This window comes from Camelus dromedarius, chromosome 26, assembly GCF_036321535.1.
Source record: "Camelus dromedarius isolate mCamDro1 chromosome 26, mCamDro1.pat, whole genome shotgun sequence".
NCBI classification, from domain to species: Eukaryota; Metazoa; Chordata; class Mammalia; order Artiodactyla; family Camelidae; genus Camelus; species Camelus dromedarius.
In genome coordinates, this window is record NC_087461.1 from 10,503,315 (window position 1) to 10,524,278 (window position 20,964).

At 38.4% G+C, this 20,964-nt stretch overlaps 1 pseudogene; it reads right to left on the minus strand.

Annotated features, from left to right (window-relative positions):
- Positions 1 to 20,138: 20,138 nt before the first annotated feature.
- Positions 20,139 to 20,507, minus strand: LOC135319357 (large ribosomal subunit protein eL42-like; annotated as a pseudogene).
- Positions 20,508 to 20,964: the final 457 nt, after the last annotated feature.

The window sequence follows — 20,964 nt, forward strand, 5'->3', positions numbered from 1 at the left end:
CGCAGGAAAAAATAGAAACAAATACATAGATAATTAAAATAAATAGTTTCTGGCTATGTCAAACAAAGGAGGATTTTATGGGAAGAGGTGGTTGGTGCAGAATTCTTGCCTGCCCTCGTCACAGGTGGAGTAGGCAAATTGCTACTTGGTACAATTTCAAGGCTAACTGCAAGGAGCGTATCCTCCCCAAATATTTCCATTACCCATTTATTGATGCCTTCAAATTTTTAGCTTAAATGTTAGAACTATTGAGAAAACTCACATTTTCAGCTGTTATCAATACCTTTGAGTGGGTATTAGAGCTATTGTTGGTGGAAGAGAAAGTTTCAGGACACTGAGTAATTAATATGAATGGAGAGAGAATTAATATGAACTGAGGAAGTGGGAGAGGCAGAGAGAGGGATAAGGATGGGAAACTGCTGAGAAACAAGAGACAAACTTTTTTGTCCACAATTCTGCTTGGTCAAAAGTATCTGACTAGATAAAGCTCCATTTAAAATCAGCAATTAATGATCTATAATCTGCTTCATTTTATACCATTTCTTAAATCTGGGCAATTAAGTTATAGGTGTAAGGCATAATGGGAAAAAAATGAATTAATTAGTAGTTTCAGGTGCAAACTTGACTTGAATGTAAAATGCTCAGATCATTGAAGTCACGTCTATAAAATAGAAAGTGAAATATTGGTTGGGTTATGTATTTGACAACCAGATAATTTATCTGTCCACATAAATCAAATTTACTAGATGATTGCTAGATTTCAGCTTTACTATGAGCTTTATTTATATATATCATGACAAAAGACAATCTCTTAAGTTATTTTTGTAGACTTTAGGGTTTTTGTTTTTTCTATTGGTTATATTAACGACAATTTCCATACTGTGTAGAAATTAGACCATAATGTCAATTTCAAATCAATTGTTAAGAAAGCCAAACAATCATGTAATTGTTCGGTTATTTCAAACATAAACCAGACTCAGACTTTTTTTTTAACAAATTGGTTCCAATCCATTCAAGATTCTATTTTAAAAGCAGCATTTAGCAGTTTTCAGGCAATTTCCAAAGAAATGCAGATTAATGAATCATCAGTGATTAAATTTAGCTTCCTAATTTAAAGTGAAAAATGAATTATTGGTCAAAATGCTAATGACATAAAAGTGAAATTCGTGTATATCCCTTGTTCTTAAATATTGAACAAATATGAACTAAGCACTGAATTAGCCAACACCAAAAAATATTAAAATACAATGCCTAGTTAATTTGTTTGTCATCCCCAAAATTGATTACCCTGCTTTGCAGTTCAATAACTTATCTGTGATCAAAAGTGTGTTTCCATATCTTTAAGTTTAAACAACTGGAAACCATTTCTCGATGGTGCTGTTAATCCAAGAAACATGGAGACATACTGCTGATTTTGGAGGCTGATTTGTGCTGATTTGTGAAGGAATTGTTTAGCTTGTACCCTGGCCTCTGATGAAGGGAGACACACTTTCAGACACTAGTTGCTTATTTGCTTCCTGAGTCCAATTCTAATAGCCTATGACTGTCCCTTCTCCCATCTGACTGGATTTTGGTTTCCTATTTTGTGATTGAAGGCTGATTTTTTTTTACTCCCATATCCCTGATTTGGCTTGATGAGTAAACTGTTGTTTTGTGCCTGCTTTCTTAGTGTTTGTTTTTGAAAAGCCTTTGATCTATTTCTCTGGCCACAGCCCACCCCAGCCCAGTCAAAGCCTAACATGAACACAGTGGCTTAGCGAGTGGTTGGTGCTATTTCTCCTGGTAGCCTGACCACCCCACCACCTGCCCTCCAGTAAGAAGAAGGACCTGCCATCCATGGACTGGGTTTCCCTCTCAGCTGTTCCTGGAACCCAATTGCCCAGAATCCAGCACCTGTGTGCTTCCTTCAGAACAGACCAGGGAAGATCTCAGCTTTGCCACATGTCAGAGGGTTTCCTTCAATTTTTTCTATTAACTAGATTGGTGAATGATATTTTTTGTTGGTTGGTTGCCAAAGATGACCTTTCACCAGGTTTATCTGAAAACCTGGCCAATTTGTCCATCTTCAGTTAAAAAGAGTAGAGGAAGTATCCCCAGTGCTCGCCTTGTCTCAGGGCTGGGCAAGCCTTGTGTCCCTTGCCTTGTCTTGGCCTTCGTGCCAAAAAACTGTGGAGGACACAATGGCTCTGTTTTTACTGGTATTGGGTTGCCTCATCCTGGGTTGCTGCCTTTGTTTGGCTCTGTGACAACTTTTACTAAAACCCAGCACATCTGTGAAGCTTCTACATCAGCAAAATAACCAAAGCCAGATTGTGTTCTTATAGAAAGTGAAATCAGTGTTGCTGGTTTAATTTGTCATAATGTTTTCCACAACACAGTTCTTTCAGTTTTTCCCAAACCTGAACTACCTCTCTCTAGGATTCTGACATAAACAGATGGTAAAGCTCTAACTCTACCGCCGAGTCTTTTACTTCCTTGAAGATTTGGTTTGGTTATCTTACTCCCAGATACACTCAGTTATAATTAACTCAAGTACAGGAATGGTGAACTTACCTGTAGTTGTTTTTTTTTTTTAATCTACTTTTTTAACATGTAATGTTATTTAATTATTCCTCCATAGTAAATTTATGAGGATATTATTAAACGTACTTTACAGAGATGCAAGCATTTGTTCTTAGCTAATATAACAACTCACATTTGACCAGACATTGTACAAGTGTATGAAGCACACGCAGAAGGGCTCTGTGAAGTGGGTACAATTATTATGACATTTTACTGAGGAAAGAAGGCTTGGGATAGTTAATAAAGTGACTGACTGAGATGCTTACCAATGTTACTAATGGCCTTCCATGTTGTCAAATACAGTGCATCCTTTTCTGACATCTTTTTCAACCTAACAGTGCCAGGCAACCCTCTTAGTTTGATGGCTGACTCCTTTCCCTTCCTTACTGGTCTCCTTTGCTGCCTCTTCCTTCTTTACCTTAACTCTCAGTGATGATCTTCCTTAAGACAGGGTCCTGTCCCTTGTCTTTACTCTCTCTACTGTCTTCCCTGGATGGCCCCACATAGTCTTATACTCTGTTGTATTCTGCATGTCTACAGTGACAACATTTACACCTCTATGGAAGACCTCTTCTCTGAGCACCAATTTATCTATCCAACAACCTACCTGATATCACCATTTGGATGCCTCATGGGTGTCTAAAATCACATAATAGATCCAAAGCTAAATCTTTGACCTTCTGCCTACAAATCGGCTCCTCCCCATTCTCAGTGAATGGTATTACCCCTTACCTAGTTGCTCAAGTCAGAAACCTGGATGGCATTCTTAAAATTCCTACATCCAATTCATCATCAGCTTCTATCAGTTTCGCTCCACAATGTCTCCTGTCTTTGTAATTCTTCTCTATCTTGATGGCCACCACATTATCTCAAGCCACCACATACTTTCCTCTGTACTACTGGAATAACTTCCTAAGGGGCCTCCCCTCTGCTTTGCCCCTGAAATTTGTTCTCCATCCAGACATTGTACTCTTTACATACACATTTTTGGGGTAAAATTTTTACAGAAAAGTGCACAAATCATAAATGTTTAGCTGAATGAATTTTCACATCCTGAACAGACCTGTGTCACCAATGTTCAGGTCAAGAAATAGAATGCTATCATTACCCCCAGAAACTCCCCTCTTAATCTCTCCCGGTCATTACCCACCAAAGGTACCCACTATCCTGACTTCTGTGCCACAGATTAGTTTTGTTCATTTCTGAGAATTATGTAACTAGTATGAACAGGTTTGAAACATAAAAAATATTATGATACTACAGCCTAAACTCCTCAAAGGCTTCCTTTATACTTGGACAAAAACATAAAACTTTTACCATAGCCTACAAGTCCCAACACATTCTGTCCTCTTCATATTTCCCCAATATCAACTCCATTAATTTCCAATTTACTCAACACACTCCAGCTCACTCAGCCTTGTTTTAATTCCTTAAATATGTCAAGCCCCTGCCTTGACTCAGGGCCTTTGCATATGCTGCTTCCTCTGCTAGTTTGCTAGTTTCAGCATGGCTGGTTTCTTCTCACTCCTAAGTTCTCATGTAAGCATCACCTCCCCAGAGAAACTTCCCAGGGCTGGTGTAGGATGAGGCTCCAGAAGGCTGGGGTGGGTCAGGAATGGTTCAGGCTCTCTTGCTTGGCAAACAAGAGAAACATAAGAAAATCTTGTCTCTGCTTGTTTTAGCAGCTGTGCATGCATACCATTTATGAGGGTATTTGAATTGGTTAAATTTGGTTTAAAGGAAGCTGGAGGAATCAGAAAAACAGTGTCAAACAGAGATGGCCGAATCTGAAAGGCCAGCTCATTTGTCTTCTGGGAAGCAAGATAAAGCAGCTCTTTTATGGCCTGTTTTAGATTAATTGTTAGGGAGAGGAAGGACTCCAGCCTTTTCTTTTAAAATGCAAACATGAAGTCCATTGGTCTGTGACTAACTGGGTACCTGGCGAGCAGAGAAGTGTGTGGGAGAGAAGCAAGGACTCCTTCTGCACATTTGGCCATTTTCCCCAAGACCCAGGTGGCAGATTCCTGGTGGAAACAGTGTCCTACAGAAGTTGAATCACTCATCATTCTATATTAAGTATGTGTATCTCAATTTGTGTGACTTGAACTTGGATTTCTTGCAATTCCGCTTTACCTAGCCCCTCAAATTTCCTCCCAGTGTCATTAAATAATTTCACACTATGGATGTTGCCTTTGGGCTTTGAAAACAGACATTTGGGAGGAAGGGAAGAGGAGAGAAGAAAGAGGATGAAGAGTGGATCCCAGAACACTGTCCAGTAAAGTTTCCTTGCGGAAACAAAGTCATCATCCACGGGAGGCACACCTACACTGTCCCCAGGGCTGTTCAGCAGGTCCCTGTCTGCTCCCTCTCATCACACAGGACACCTTGCCCTGGCCTGTGGAGTAAGGCTGCACAAATACTTTCCCTGGAAATCGTTCCTCTGTTTCACAGGATGCTCCAGCTTGAATAGGATTTTTGAATGAAATGCCTCCTGGAGGGTTTGGGTTCACTTTGGAGAAAGTCTTGTCGAGGGTTATTCATGGAAAAGCATTCTGTGCTCCCTGAATGCTTGCTGTCAGGAAACACAGGCATGGAGAACACAAAGGTACAATTATTTGTTTACAACAATAACTATATTAGTATAATTAATCATTATTATTTACAGTATAAAAGATACTCACTCCTGTTACTGTTCTGGGTTTTAGTTGGGCTGTTTCAAAAGAAAGACAGAGTCTGTCCTCAACTCCAGTCTGAATTTAAGAGATCTGAAAAAAGAACAAAGCATACATAATGGAGTTAACTCTTAGAGGACATCAAAATCTGGAATGGAATTTTCAAGCCATTTCTTATACAACCTAGCTGTTCCAATTAGCGTGCAATCATTTCAGGCTTTCTAAATAAAGGTTTTTTTTTTTTTTTAAACCTTCAAACTAACAAAAGACAGAGTCTGAGTCAGTTTACCTCAATGGATGGAAGTACAAGTCCTGTGGGACGGAGGCTCCGCAAAGAGCAGCCCTGCTTTGGGGTGACCGAGCGGGCTTTGCTCACTTCCTGGGTGTCTCCAGTGTTGGCTGTAGGGGCTTGTCTTGCCAGTGCTGCAACCCGTGTCCTCAGGTTGTTTCCAAATTGGGGGCAGGGGAAGGAGGCAGGCTGGGGGATGTTCCACCACCAGGGACCATGGCCTGGCTTCTTATCTCAAACCAGCAACTTGACTCTTTAACGTCTCTCCTGGAACCTCCTGGCTGCTCCCAGCGCATCATTCTACCTCTTAACTTTTAAAAGTTTCACCTTCCGAGGCAGATTGCTTCATTCGCTTTAAGTTTTTCATTTCAAATTCCTGACACAGAGAGAGAGAAACAGGGAGAGAATCTAAATGGTCCGTTCACTCGTTCAAGCCTAGTCCTGCCATGGTCACGCCTATGAATTTACTGTCCTTTCAGCTGGGGCCGGGATGTGAGTTGAAGGAGGCCATGCGATACGTGTGCCTAAAGTCTGTCCTTTTAGAAGGGGTGGGGAGTGATCCATCTTCCTTAGAAGCAACTGTGGTTGCAGCCGGTGATGTATTTGGCATTCCTAAGATATTCTCATCAACAAAAGAAAAGCCTTAGCACTGCAAGTAATAGGCATAAAACATACAAAGTCATCTTTCTTCTTTTTTACCTGATGTTAAAATCTATGTGTATAATGATGGTAGATATGTTTAAAGAATACATTCTTTAAAAAAAAAAAAAAAGCTCTGGTTTGGAATGTTTATTTGACACAGCTGTGGAGCATTTTCCTACTGATTCAAGAAATTAATATATTCTTTAGAAGTATTAGTATTATGATGGTCTATTCCTTCAAACAATAAAAACCAGAACATAATGGTTGATGTCAGGCTTTAGTTTTGTGTACCTGGACCTCGATGGAAAAGAAAGCTTTGATGATGAGAAGAGTTTGGAGAGAATGTGTCTGTTTCAGCTACAGTATTCATAATAGATGTGAGGTATTTCCAACCCTTTTCTGCATTATTTAACATGAATTTAACCCAATTTTCCCTAAGGCTCAATGGAAAACAGGTGTCAAGGGAGCAACACAAAGATGTTTTTATCTTCCTTAGCTATTTCTGCAGTGGTGGGAGAAAGTTTTCCCATGTTCTGAATGAAAACAAGATTTTACATTTCCATCTGTCACATCGAGACAAAAACCTAGAAATCATTTTTGATTTCTTCCATCCCTTACCCTGTTTCCAGCCAACTCATCATCAAATCTGGGTGGTTCTACTTCCAAAATGCATCCTGAGTCTGATCATTTCTCTCCACCTACACAGTTACCACTCCTGACTACTGTAATAGGTTCTCTACTAAAAATGCATTCAGCAGCAAACAACAGAAAACTCAACTACAGTAGCTTTGACAAAGAGAGGTTTATTTGTCTCTCATAAATGTTTTCCAAGGGTAGGAAGTCCAGGTCTAAAACAACAGCTCAACAATGCCTTCGAGGACCCTGGCTCTGTCTTTCTTTTCTATCATTTCTTTTTTTTTTTTTTTTTAATTTTTTCGGTGGGGAGAGGTAATCAGACTTATTTATTTACTTATTCTAAAAGGAGGTACTGTGGATTGAACCCAGGACCTCATGCATGCTAAGCTTGTGCTCTACCACTTGAGATATACCCCCTCCCACCTTTTCTATCATTTTTAATGTCTTGACTTTCATTCTCATGCTTGTTACCTCATGGTATCCACATGACTGCTACATTGCTAGCCATTGCATCTGTGTTCCAGACAGAAAGAAGGGTATGAGTGGAGAATGATTTCCTTCAGAACTGTTATCTTTTTATTCAGGAAGGGAAGCCCTTGGCAGAAGACTATTCCTCATATTTCATCAGCCAGAATAGAATCCCTTCCTGTTCTTAGACCCATAAATACCCAAGGGATTCAAATTGCTGAGGTATTGTGGACCTATTTACACAGTAACCTCTAACCTCCTTCTACTGTGCCTTCCTGTACAGCTGAGAGAAAGCCAAAAACTACATTTCGCAGACTCCCTTGCAGCTAGGGAGTAGAGTCGAGTGAGGAGAGGCCGACCACTTGGCCCACTAGCAGAGGTAGGGTGGATCTGGAGTGATTAAATGGGCACTTCCTTGATTGGTCCTTCTTTATAAAATGACAAATCATTATTAACTCCACTTGGTTGGGCCTGTTCTTTTTGGGTTTTGTCTCCAGCTATTCCAATGCAAAATATTACCAAGTTAGGTAGCCCACAATAAAGCACTTTATAGCCTCTTTGGTTTCCTTGCAGTGGATGAGCTATACTTAGAGCATGATATATTTCTTTGGTCTAAGAACCACAAATTGCTGGGCTTCCCCAAAGGCAGTGGCTGCTGCTGCTGCTGGTGGTGATTTTAATGGTGATGTGATTTTTCTAAATTATCTGGATCCTGGGAATTGTGACCAGTGGTGTTGACTTTTCCCTCTTAACCATTAAAAAGATTTAAGGCAAGTGGGTGTCCTTGTCCCTCAAACTACAGTCTTCATTGTGTGTATTTTGTGTGCTCACCTCATTTCTGATCCTATTTTTTCTACTCCCCCCATCCTTTTCTGATTCCCTTACTTATTTTTGTTATTTCATTCTGTTGCTTCTTTTTTCCTCACAGCAGGAATTCTTTTTGAAAATTGATAGGGTTACAAGAGTGTGTCTGCTAAAGAAAAACTATTCAGATATTTAATTTCCCAAATTAAAAAAAAAAAACTATCAACATACTAGATATCAAAAGTAAAAATTGGGGTTGAACATTTCATAGCTATAAGTTGATTTTAGTAGAATATTTTAAGTTGGTCCCAAACATGAGTCTCTGCTTTGCTCCTTGGAAAAAATACTGACTTTCCTCTATATGCTGATCATAAACTTGTGAATAGGATGAAGATAAAAGACACATGCTCAGTTTTGGCCTTAAGTCATCTTATTATAGCAATAAGGACTGCATACATCATAGAACCAAACTGGAAGTGTTTGCCACCAACACTTTAGAGAAGATAATGGCATATAACTAAGTTTTAAACACTGATAGGCAATAAAACAAGGTGAGAAACCCATACCCAAATGCTGTTGGTGTTTTCTGAGATGATTGAAAAATGGGACCACAGCCCAGATGGTTTCATGAAGTGTGGACTAACTGTAGAGCCCTGACCCAGACCGGAAGCTCCACAGGGCACCATTTTTGAAGAGGGAGGGAGATAACATTCCTTGAACCATCAGTGTGATTCAGCTGCTGCCAAGTCAGGTAAAAATATGAATGACCGAAAAAAAAAAAAAAAAAGAATGGCTGACCAATGAACACATTCTAAAGTGTGTAAATGTGTGTTTCATTAAATGCAATAAGAAGCAAAGATTCAGCCTCATGGCTTTATAATCAGAGCAAATTTCTGACCCCCAATAATTTTCACCCACTTCATCACCAACTTAGTTTACAGAACACAATTTCTCTAACTGGTTTGTTTCCCATCCCCCCACCCCACATCCTACCCCCAAGTCTAGTCCACCCTCAAAAGCATTCTCAGCATTGAGTGTATTCAAAAGAGTGAGCTGAAAGCAATTTAAACGAAGCTCTGTAAAGTTTTGAGTAAAGGAGCATTGTGGAATCAGTGTGTAACCCGTGGGAACACTTCCTCCTTAAAACCACTCCTTGGCTCACCAAGGCATTCACAATAGTCTCAAGTCCTTGGAATGGCACACAAGGCTCTTCAGATGGGAGCCCCGCTTCCCTCTCCAGCTTCACCTCTGGTCATGGCCCATTTCGTGGCCTGATGAGATCCGACAATACCGAAGATGCATTTCCTCCTAAATAAGCCATGTGCTCTTCTTCCTCCAGGCCCCTACACAGCCTGGACCCCTAACCTGCCCTCCCTGTCCGTTCTTCCTGCCTAATTACTCTGGCTAACCTTTCAAGACCTGTCTCAATCTTCGCCTGAACCAGGGAGCCTTTTTCCAAACCCATTTTTCACGGCCCCCAGTGCTTCCCCCTTTCTACCCCTTAAACTGACATGAAATTGCCTGAAACTCTTTTGTCTCCACCTGCAAATTCCTTGAAGGCATGGACAGTGTTTTGTTTCTCACTGTATCACTAGCACCTGGAATAGGGCCTGGGCCATAGGAGGTGCTAAATAAATGCTTCTCAAATGAATGCAAGTGATTATTCTGAAGGAAACAATTCACTTGAGTGGATAATTTTGCTGTGTTTGAAAAAATTCACTCACTCTCTTATGGACATAATTCATGTTGTAGCGACATTAATGTTTCCTAGTAAGTACTCAAAGGAAGTATTGTCATCAATATGATAATTCTACTACTTGCATTTTTATTCCCCATTTAAACTTATGAAAACTTCATCACATGGGAACATTAGCTATCTTGATTGTGGTGGTGGCTTCATTGGTGTATACAGCTATCAAAATTAATCAAATTGTACATCTGAACTATGTGTAGTTTACTGTACAAGAATCATACCACAATAAACATGTTTAAAAAAAAAACTTCATGACAGCTTAAAGAAATTTATAAATCAAAATATTTTAAGGATTTAAAAAAGGGATATTTTAATTAATATCATTTAAAGGAAGGAAATATTCTCTAAGTAGAGCTGGCAATTAAATTATAACATGAAACACTGGAAACAACCTAAATGTCCATCAAGAGATGACTGGATAAAGGAGTTGTTGAATATTTACACAATGGAATACTACTCAGCCATAAAAAAGAATAAAATAATGCCGTCTGCAGAAATATGGATGGATCTGGAGATATCATTCTAAGTGAAGTAAGCCAGAAAGAGAAAGAAAAATACCATATGGTATCACTTACATGTTGAATCTAAAAAAAGATACAAATGAACTTATTTACAAAACAGAAACATACTCACAGACATAGAAAATAAATTTATGGTTAACAGGTAGGAAAGAGGGTGGGAAGGGGTAAGTTGGGACTTTGAGATTTGCAGATACTACTATATATAAAATAGATAAACAGTAAGTTCATACTGTATAGCACAGGGAACTATATTCAGTATCTTGTAGTAACCTATTATGAAAATGAATCTATATATGTATATGTATAACTGACACATTGTGCTGTACACCAGAAATTGACACAACATTGTAAACTGACTGTACTTCAATAAAAAACATTATAACATGAAACAAACATTAGCAAAAGGCCTCTGGAGAAGAGGAACCCAGTCATGTCCTTATTTTATAAAAAGTGGCTCTTTTTCAAGCTGTGAAGAAAAAATACTCAGAATAAAATCTGCCACTGTCCTCTCCCTGAGCTGCTGATGATAATAATAATAGTAGTTAGCCATGTTAAATGTGTTCTGGGTGCCAGGTCTTTTAAATGAATTCCCCCACTCGGTTCTCAGGACAGTACTATCATTACTGCCATTTAAAAAAAGGAGAAATGAGTTTTAGGTAAGTTGAATGGTTTGTCCAAATCTACATACTTAAATAAACAGCAGAGCCGAGACTGGAGCCCAGATGGTCTGACACCAGAGCTCAGGCTCTTTCCTGGCCTCTGGAACATGAAATCTCTCTCACATTAAGGAATAGAAGATGCTACCTCTGAGTGGACTCCTACCCCACGTGTTACACAACACTACTAGTTATGGAGTAGAATGTGGCCTAAAGCTGGTCCTTCTGAGAGTCAGGAATCTGAGGGCTGCTTTGCTGGGTGGTTCTAGCTCAGGGTCTTTCACGAGGCTGCAGTCAAGCTGCAGTCTCATGACTGAAGACATTTCATGGCTCCACTGCGGCTGAAGGACACAAGACGTTGGGCTGAGGGCCCCAGTGCCTCACTGGGTGTTGACCAAAGGCCTCCCTCAGTTCCTCACCACAAAGGCTTCATGACAGGGCAGCCCACAGCATGGAAGCTGGCTTTCCTCAGAGCCAGGAGCTAAGAGACCAAGAAAGAGGTGACCCAGGACAAAAGCAGCAGTCCCTCAGAGCTTCACCTGGGCCGGGACACGTTGTCACTGCTGCTGGATGCTCTGCATTAGAAATGAGTCACAGAGTTCTGCCAAACCAAGGGGCCTACAGAAGGGCAGGACGACCAGAAGATGGGGTCACTGGGAGCCACCCTGGGGACTGCCTTCCACACCTGCTTTAACACACTGCAAAGAAACGGGTGTTTTGGTTTCATGCCAGGTTTCCAGGTGCGAGTGTTGGCTTTTTCTTTTTATTCACATGAGAAGAAACTAGATCATTAGACTCAAATGACAAATCTCCGCTTACCCCAAAAATCCTTTCACTAGAAGACAAGATTGGAAAGACCAAGTAAAATTGAAAATAGCTTTAATTCACAGTTACATCCAATTGCTAATAAATTGCTTCACAAGTACCACATTCTCTCCTAATACAGTTCAGATGTAGGTCTGAGCTACAGTGGGTCCCAGATAAGACCACACAAATAAGCAAAGAACATTTTAAAATACCGTAGAGTATCGATTCCTGAAAAAAATTGTGTGTCTCCATTACCTCCCTTTTATGGCTAATTTCTGAAATCACTGTGACAAGTGTCATGCCAGAGACTCCTTGGGGACAAGCTGAGGAACACATGTTTAAGATCAGTTTGAGAAAAGATACGTTACTGCTTTACATACAATACAATTAATCATTTTTAGCCTTTTAAATCAGTTGTTTTAAAAATAAAAGAAATACACAATTTAGACCTAGTGGTTAAAATGAAATGGTGGTATTTCCAAATTTTAAATCAGTTTGGAATGTTACATATTTTCCTGCTCAGAAACATAGCCTCTACATTATTTTAAATCAATACCTTACAATGCCATTATCAGAATAAGCAATCATTTGTTCTGCAAGATTGTTAATGATCATGACCAAAAACCTTAAAATTCTGATCTGAAATAGCATGAATCTTATTCATAAATGTGGCTGTATGGTCTTATGAAGAACTATAAGATATTTGCCCTTGACTCATTATAAGGTGAAAATTATACATGCTTCTGAATTTTTTCCAATTAATTAAACATGTAAGTTTGACTCATGAATGCAAAAATCAAAGAATAATTCTTTTCTTCTTCTGGTTGCTGCATATTTGTGTCATACATTAGCATAAGTTTTTTTCCAAACAGCAGATTTCTTAACTGCATCGTACATGTTATAGACACTGTGCAACTCCAGAGCAGCAACTAAAACAAAGTAGCTGTGTTGATTTCTTTTCAGACTTGATCTATGACCTCCAAAGGTCAAACATGAACTGAGACTTTCCCAGGCTGATAGTAGAAGCTTAACATTTTTATAATAATGTTCTTTTATGATAATATGAATTTAGACTTAGTCTATCATGGAAAAGAAAATATTTCCTTCCTTTTGTCACTGAATTCAATATTCATCTTACATAAAAGTGATGAAAGTTTTACAATCATATTTTAAAAAAACAAAAAGAATTTTATGTTGAATACATCGATGATTTTTCATAGCCAGTAGAATGAAGCCTTATTAATTTATATCTTGTGAATTCTGAGCTTGTTTTTATTCTTACTGTGATTATAAATATATTTCCACCTTTGTAGGCTCTATTAAAAGGGCTTATTACTATATCTGAAATGTAAATTAGATTGCACAGGAGAGCTCGGTTATATTGTCTTTACTCCACCAGAGAGTAAAAAAGTGAGAAAGAATAAAAGTGAGAAAGAAACCATTAGGAGAATGAGTCCAAAACAAGTGGGAGGAGAGTAAGAAAGCAGCTACTCCCACAATTTAATACAAAAAATGTATAGTGATTGAGAGCCTCCTACCTCCAAAACACTTGATATGAAGCAACCAAACATAAATAAAATCCAATCCACGTGACCAAGGTGTTAACGCGATAGTAGATGTGTTAAAGCTGTTCATAGACATTTTAACAAATGTCCTAACAGAGATGTAGCTACATCCTATGGATGGTCACAGAAGGGTGAAGTCACCTCTCAGGTACGTGAGTCAGAGTGGGTCTTGTGGAAGAGGCCACATTTATTGTAAATCTCAAAGTGAGCACATTGTCAGAAGGAATGGCAAGAGAGCCTCAGAAAGGTGATGCTTACTCCGGGTGGTCTTGTGTCTGCTAAAAATCAGGAGTTATTGGAGAAAAGCCGGGAGAATGGATTTTGGAGTCAATAGCAGGGTGTGGCACACGTGGTTTGTATAGAGACAGTAGCAGAAAGATGACATCTGGCTAATATGCAGAATATATGTGTGTCCTGTGTCCCAAACTGGTTTGGAATACGTGGTTCCTTAGCAGGAATGTTCTGGCTAATGAAATAAAGAAGTTGCTCAAATGGTATAATATCTCTATCTCTTTTCTTTACTTTCCTCCATAACACTTAGTACCTTCTGATGTATATTTCACTACTGGTTTATTGCCTGCCTCCCCTCACTAGGGAGTCAGTTCCTTGAAGGCAGGGAACTTTGTTGGTTTTGTTCACCTAGAACAATGCCTAGTAAGCGCTCAGTAGATAAACGTTGAATGAACAAAGAAGTAGATGGTGAGTATTTATGAGTAACTAGGGCAAAAGCATAATTAACTAGGATGCTTTCATAAAGGATAGAATCCTTAAGAGAAGCCACCATGCCTTTTCCCTCTTTGTGATTCCAGCATCTGACAGAGTATCTGTCATATTGTAGCCATTTGATAAATACTAGTTGAATATTTATTCAAGAGCACAGACTGAAGCTGGACTGCCTGTGTTTGAATCCCAACTCTTCTACTTAACACCTGTGTAACCTAGGGAAAAGCATTTAACTTCTCTGTGCTCAGTATCTTCGTAAAACAGGAACAGTAAGTACCACAGTACAGGCCCACCTCAGAGATACTGTGAGTTCCGTTCCAGACCACTGCAATAAAGCAAATATCACAATAAAGTCTGTCACAGTGTTTTTTTTTTGTTTGTTTCCCAGTATATACAAAAGTTATGTTTGCACTATATTGTAACCTATTAAGTGTACAATAGCATTGTCTTAAAAAAGTACATACCTTAATGAAAAAAATACTTCATTGTTAAAATAAAAGCTATCACCTGAGCCTTCAGCAAGTCATAGTAGTTACATCAACAATCACTGGTCACAGAACACCATAAAAAATATAATAATAATGAAAATTTTGAAAGATTACAAGAATCACCAAAATGTGGCACAGAGACACGAAGTGAACAAATGCTGTTGGGAAAATGGTACCCATAAGGGTGGGGAGGGTGTAGCTCAGTGGTAGAGTGCATGCTTAGCATGCATGAGGTCCTGGGTTCAATCCCCTGTACCTACGTTAAGAAAATAAGTAAGTACATTTTAAATTTTATTTTAAAAAACTTGTACCCCCCACCAAAAAAAAAAAAAAGTAAAAATGGCACCAGTAGACTTGCTTGAGGCAGGGTTGCCACAAAGCTTCACTTTGTAAAAACACAATATCTACTGAGTGCAATACAGTGAAGCATAATAAAGCGAGGTGTGCCTGTAATCACACATGCAGTCCTTGTGAGGATTAAGAGAGGGAATATGTTTAAAGCACAGTAACTGTTAGATAATGATGACAAATAGCCCCGTGAAACTCACAATGAAATAAGAATATTCTGAATAAGCTGAAACCACCTAAACTTTTTAAATGTGAAAAAGTTACTTGAATTCCATCAAATAAGCCCCTTGTAGCTTGTCACTCCCCAACTGAAATCCGTAAATGAAAATCTGTAAATAACTACTACTACCTCCATGATAAAATCCAATCGAATCCATTCCAACCTAGCATTCAAGGCCTCCTGCAACTTGTACCCAACATTTAACTCGAAAACTAACAAGACTTTTCTTCAAAGAACAAGGGAGTTCTCCAGAAGTGTATAATAAGAATGCCTCCTATTTTTATAGCACTATATGATTTTCAAAGAGTGTTTACACAGCCAATTCACTTATTACCATGGCCACATTAAAAAAGAAAATGAGACATGTATTGTTATCTTTGTTTGTCAGGTAAGGAAAGTAAGATTCAAAGAGAAAAAGTGACTTGTTTGAGGTTTCCTAGCTGATGGTGTAACCAGGACTAGAAAGCTGATTCTCCTGATACTGAATTCAGGATTTCTTTTGCCATAACCTTCTGTTGTTAACACTGAATTTAATGAATGGCTTCTGCATCCCTTCTAGTTCAGCATATGCCAGGTATATAATAGGTGCTTAATCCATGTTTACTAATTGCTTATAGTAAGGAAAAAAATGTATATATATTCTTTTGCTCTGATTTACCAGACTTGTCATAGAAAAAAAGATAATTCATACCATTTAGCAGAAAATAAAAGAACCCCCAAATCTTGCTAACGTTCATAAAAATTGTTTCAGTGCTTTTCTAAAATACAAAAGGGCCCATGATTTCTATCAATATTCATTTTTACTATTTGTCTTAATAATAGGAATATACCTGATCCATCTCCGGGGAGTTCTACAAGATTAATGCCTGGGTTTCATGACTTGAGTCATTTTCTTTTGAACCAAAGAGTAAATTATTAGATCTTACAAAATCTGTGTTTCCTTCTGTGTATACAATTCTAGCCCTCTTCTGTATTTGAGGGGTCAGAGAGATTTGACTTTACATCGTCTTATAGAGGAGTTTAAAATTGCATGCTTTAACATTCCATCGCATACTCCTAACATTTTCCAGGTATCATATAGAAAATAGGAACTATAAAAATATAGGAAATAGCATGATATTTATATTCAGGACCTTATATGAACCACATTTATGACAGAGCCACCAACAGCTAACAACAGCCATTGAAGATTTTGGCAGATACTATAGAATAGACTTCAGTCTTTCCTATTTCAACCACATCAAGAAAGAGTTTCTCTAAAGCACAGAAACACCCAGAGAATCTCTTGTTTTTCTAAGCCTGATATGGAGATCATCACAAACAAAAACTTTTGGGGGAAAAAAGTAAACAAAAGACATTTCGCCTTTTGGCCCTTTGGGTAATTTACAGGAGCAAGTACAGTCTTTTGTGAGTCACTTGTCTGCTGCGGTTGATCTTGCCAAAAGGGTGGAGACATTTCCCCTCCTGGGCTACAGCCTTGCTGACCCTCCCGTGATGATCACGCCTTGCCGAGGTAGCTGCCCCGGTGAAATTAACCTTCAGGTTTTTAAAACATTAAAAACCAGGGAGCTCACTTCCTAAGCCTCTTCTCCCCAACCTCCATTATTTTTTTCCACCACCCATCTTCTGTCAAGAACATCTGATGAAAAGTGTGATCCAATAAAGGGGGAGGCACACTCAGCACCTGCGTTTAGTGGACACCATGACTAGACACTGGGCAGAGGGTACATTTACATCCTTGTACAGGCTGCTCATGTAAACTGTTGTTCCCTGGCACCTACGCACTAGGGCAGGAGTCCAAACTTGTGAGTGGGCAGAGAGCCATGCCAGCAGATGGGCTCGGGGATGACAGCCAAGGGACTATGTATGTGCATCAAGTATAGGTGTTGAGAACAGGAATTCCAACTGAGAAGATCAAAATGACTCCCTGTCTCAAGCTTATGGTTAAGAGCTTTTCAATTCATGCCTTGTTTAATATAAATGGACTGGAATTCCAGAGAATTGACAGATTTTGACAAAATCTTCCATTTATTTTTATTTCTTTTTTATAAAAATATAAACATAAAAATAACTCGGAGATTCACAGGAAATGGTTTGGTGACATTCTGTAAGCAAAAAATGTTTCAACATCTCCAGAAGATTTCATGATTGTTAAAGTTTCCCTTAAAGAAATATAGAATTGGACCCTTTTATAGAACCAGCTCACTAGTTTCTCATATGCTATTAAACTCTTGAAGGGCATTCAACTCTGTCATTTCAACGTCACATATAATTCTTTAGGAAATTTATCCTAAGAGATCAATGAAATCGAATTTCCTAATTTAATCATCTGTTAAATCTCAAGAATGCCTGAGATCTACTCTATTTTGTTTTTAATGCAGGAAATATCATTCAGAGGGGGAACTGTCTTGGTGTTTCAGGTTTTTCTTTTTGAAAATAATTTCAAAACCTTAAATCTTAAAATTATATGATTTGAATCATAAAAGGGAGGTTCAGAATCCCTTAGATGGCTCACGCGAACAGAGAAGGGAGCATGCTGTCTATATTACTTATAATGTGTCTATGCTTTTTTTCCTATGTAATAATATTAGGGACTTGCACAAGGCCATCTCCGGGGTTCTCTCCAGCTACAAAATCCTCTATTTCTAATACAAACAAATGGAATGGTGCTGTGCTTTCAAAATAGGAATCAAGATTCTGAGTGGAAGTCTCCCCATGACTGTTATGACCCCAGAAGGAGACAGGGCACAGTGATTCCCCCTACACAATCCAAGTTGCCCTTGATTCCTAAGCTTTTCAGAAGTAAGGAAGTCTCGATTCATCCCTACTCTTTAGAAATACATTTCCCCGATCATCCAAACCATCTCCATAAATATATTTAAAAATTTTATGTTGAGGAATAATGTAACAGGAAAGGGCACACACCATTAATGTACAGTTCATGAACTTTCTTTCTCATCAACTCAATACTATGGTGGAAACAGCAACAGATCGAGGAACAGAACATCATCACAGCCCAGAAGGATCACTCCCTTCCAGTCACTACCTCCTCCACAGCAACCACTATCAGGACTTCTATCAACGTAGATTAGCTTTGACTGTCTTTTGAACTTTATATAAATGAAGTCATACAGCATGTGCTCTTTTCTGTCTGGCTTCTTTCACTCAATATTATGGTCACGAGATCCACCCGTATTGTTAAATGGAGCTTTAGAATGTGCATTCTCACCGCTGTAGCATAATCCATTTATCTATGTACCACTATCGACAGACATTTAGCTCGTTCCCAGATTTGGGCTATTACAAATAGTATTCCTATGGATATTTGAATGCATGTCTTTTAGTGAACATTATGTATGCATTTCTTTGGGGCACACACTGAAGTGAAGGTTTGCTGGGTTATAGGCTGCGCACATGGTTCAGCGCTAGCAAAGTCTGCCAGTTTTCTCAGTCTTCTCATCTCAGCACTCATCCACCACCAGTCTATGACAGTTCCTGTTGCTCCACGTCCCCGCCAAGACTTAGTTTTATGTCTTTTTTTAGTTTAGCTCTTCTGCTGGGTATAACAATGTGTGTGTTTTTAACATATTTTTTTATTGAGGTGAAATTCACGTAACATAAAACCTTTTAAAAGTGCATAACTTAGTAGCATTTAGCACATTCACAATGTTCTCCAACCACCGCTTTCATCTAGCCCTAAAACATTTCATTACCCCAGAAGGAAATTCTGTACCCATTAAATATTCATTCCCTGTTCCCTGATTCTGCCCCGCCTGTCTATGACAACCACCAATCTGCATTCTGTCTCTATAGATTTACTTATTCTGGATATTTCATATAAATGGAATCATACCAGATGTAACCTTTTGCTTCTGGCGTCTACCACCTAGCATAATGTTTTTAAAGTTCATTCACATTTATTCAGTACTTCATTTTTTCTATAGTAGAATAATATTCCATTGTGTATATATATATACCGCAATTTGTTTATCCATGAATCCACTGATGGACATTTAGGTTAGTTCCCCAATTGTGAACAGTGCTGCTATGTATATGTGTGTACATATATTCAATTGAGTATCACTTTTTGATTCTTTTGGATAGGTATATGTAATACCTAGGAGTGGAATTCCTGGGTCATATGGTAATTCTGTTTAACTTATTAGGGAACTGCTAAACTGTTTCCATTTTAGATTCCCACCAGTAATGTACCAGGACTCCAATTTTTCCACATCCTTGGCAGAAAAATAACACAGTATTTTCTGGATTTTTAAAAGAATTATTATAGCCATAGCCATCCTAATGGGTATGAACCACTTCATTGTGGGTTTGATTTACATTTCCCTAATGGCTAATGATGTTGAGCATCTTTTCATGTGCTCCTTGGCCATTTACATATCTTCTTTGGAAAAATGTCTATTCAAAGTCATTTGCCCATATTTTAATTGGATGGTTTGTCTTTTTGTTGTTAAGTTGTAAGAGTTCTTTCTATCTTGTGCATACTAGACCCTTACCAGATGTAAGATTTGTGAATACTTTCTTGCATTCTGTAGGTTATCTTTTCACTTTCTTGATTGCATCCTTGGACATTAGCACAAAAGTTTTAAATTTCAATAAGATCCAATTTATCTATTTTTTCTTTTGCTGCTTACACTTTCCATGTCATATCTAAGAATCCATTTCAAATCTAAGGCCATAAATATTTACCACTATGCTTTATTCTGAGAGTTTTGTGATTTTAACTCTATATTTAGATTATTTTGATTAAATTTTTATATATGATGTGAAGTAGGGATCCAACTTCCTTCCTTTGCATGTGGACCAGTTATGCCAGCACCATGTGTTGAGAAGAGTGTCCTTTCCCCATTGAATGGTCTTAGTACACTTGCTAAAAATCAGTTGACCATAGATGTGTGGGTTTATTTCTCCATTCTATTACATTGGTCTATATGTCTGTCCTTATGTCAATACCACACTGTTTTAGTTACTGTAGCTTTTTATTGTCTTCATAATAAAACAAGATATGAATCTTAAAACTGGGTAACCTGTCCTTTTCTTTCTTATCTCCTCCCAGCTCAAAATGCCTGCATCTCTTAATAGCCAACATTCTCTTAAATCTGCAGCTGGACTCAATGCATTCAAGCCTCAGCACAATTTTTTTTTTCTGTAGTTTTAGCCTTTTCTGGAAAATTGGCTTGGTCTGCTCACTATAGCCACTCGGCTTCCTGTCATAATGCCACCCTCCCTAGGCATATGTAGAACCCTTGCCCTTCATGTACTGTGTCCCTTTGTGGGGCTGGTGCTTGCCACACTTCTTATAGGAAGTCCAGCGGGTTTTAGTGACCTTCACCATGTTTGTGAGAGCGCTATCAGGAAGGAAAGGCTAGTTACTATAGCTTTGTAGTAAGTTTTGAAATTGGAATGTGTGAGACCTTCATCTTTGTTCTTTTAAAATTTTTTTTTGGCTTTTAATGTCCTCTTGCAATTCCATATGAATTTAAGAATTGGCTTTTCGATTTCTGCAAAAATTATCATTGGAATGTTGATAGAAATTTCATTGAATCTGTAGATCACTTTGGGTAGTATTGCCATCTGAACAATATTAAGTCTTTCATTCAATGAACACAGGATATCTTTCCACTTATTTAGATCTTCTTTAATTTCTTTAAGCAATGTTTCATAGTTTTCAGTGTACAAGTCTTTCATCTTCTTAGTTTATTCTAGGTTCTTTATTCTTTTGGATGCTCTTGAGAATGGGAATTGTTTTCCTAATATCCTTGTCTGGTTATTCATTGCTGGTGTATAGAAAC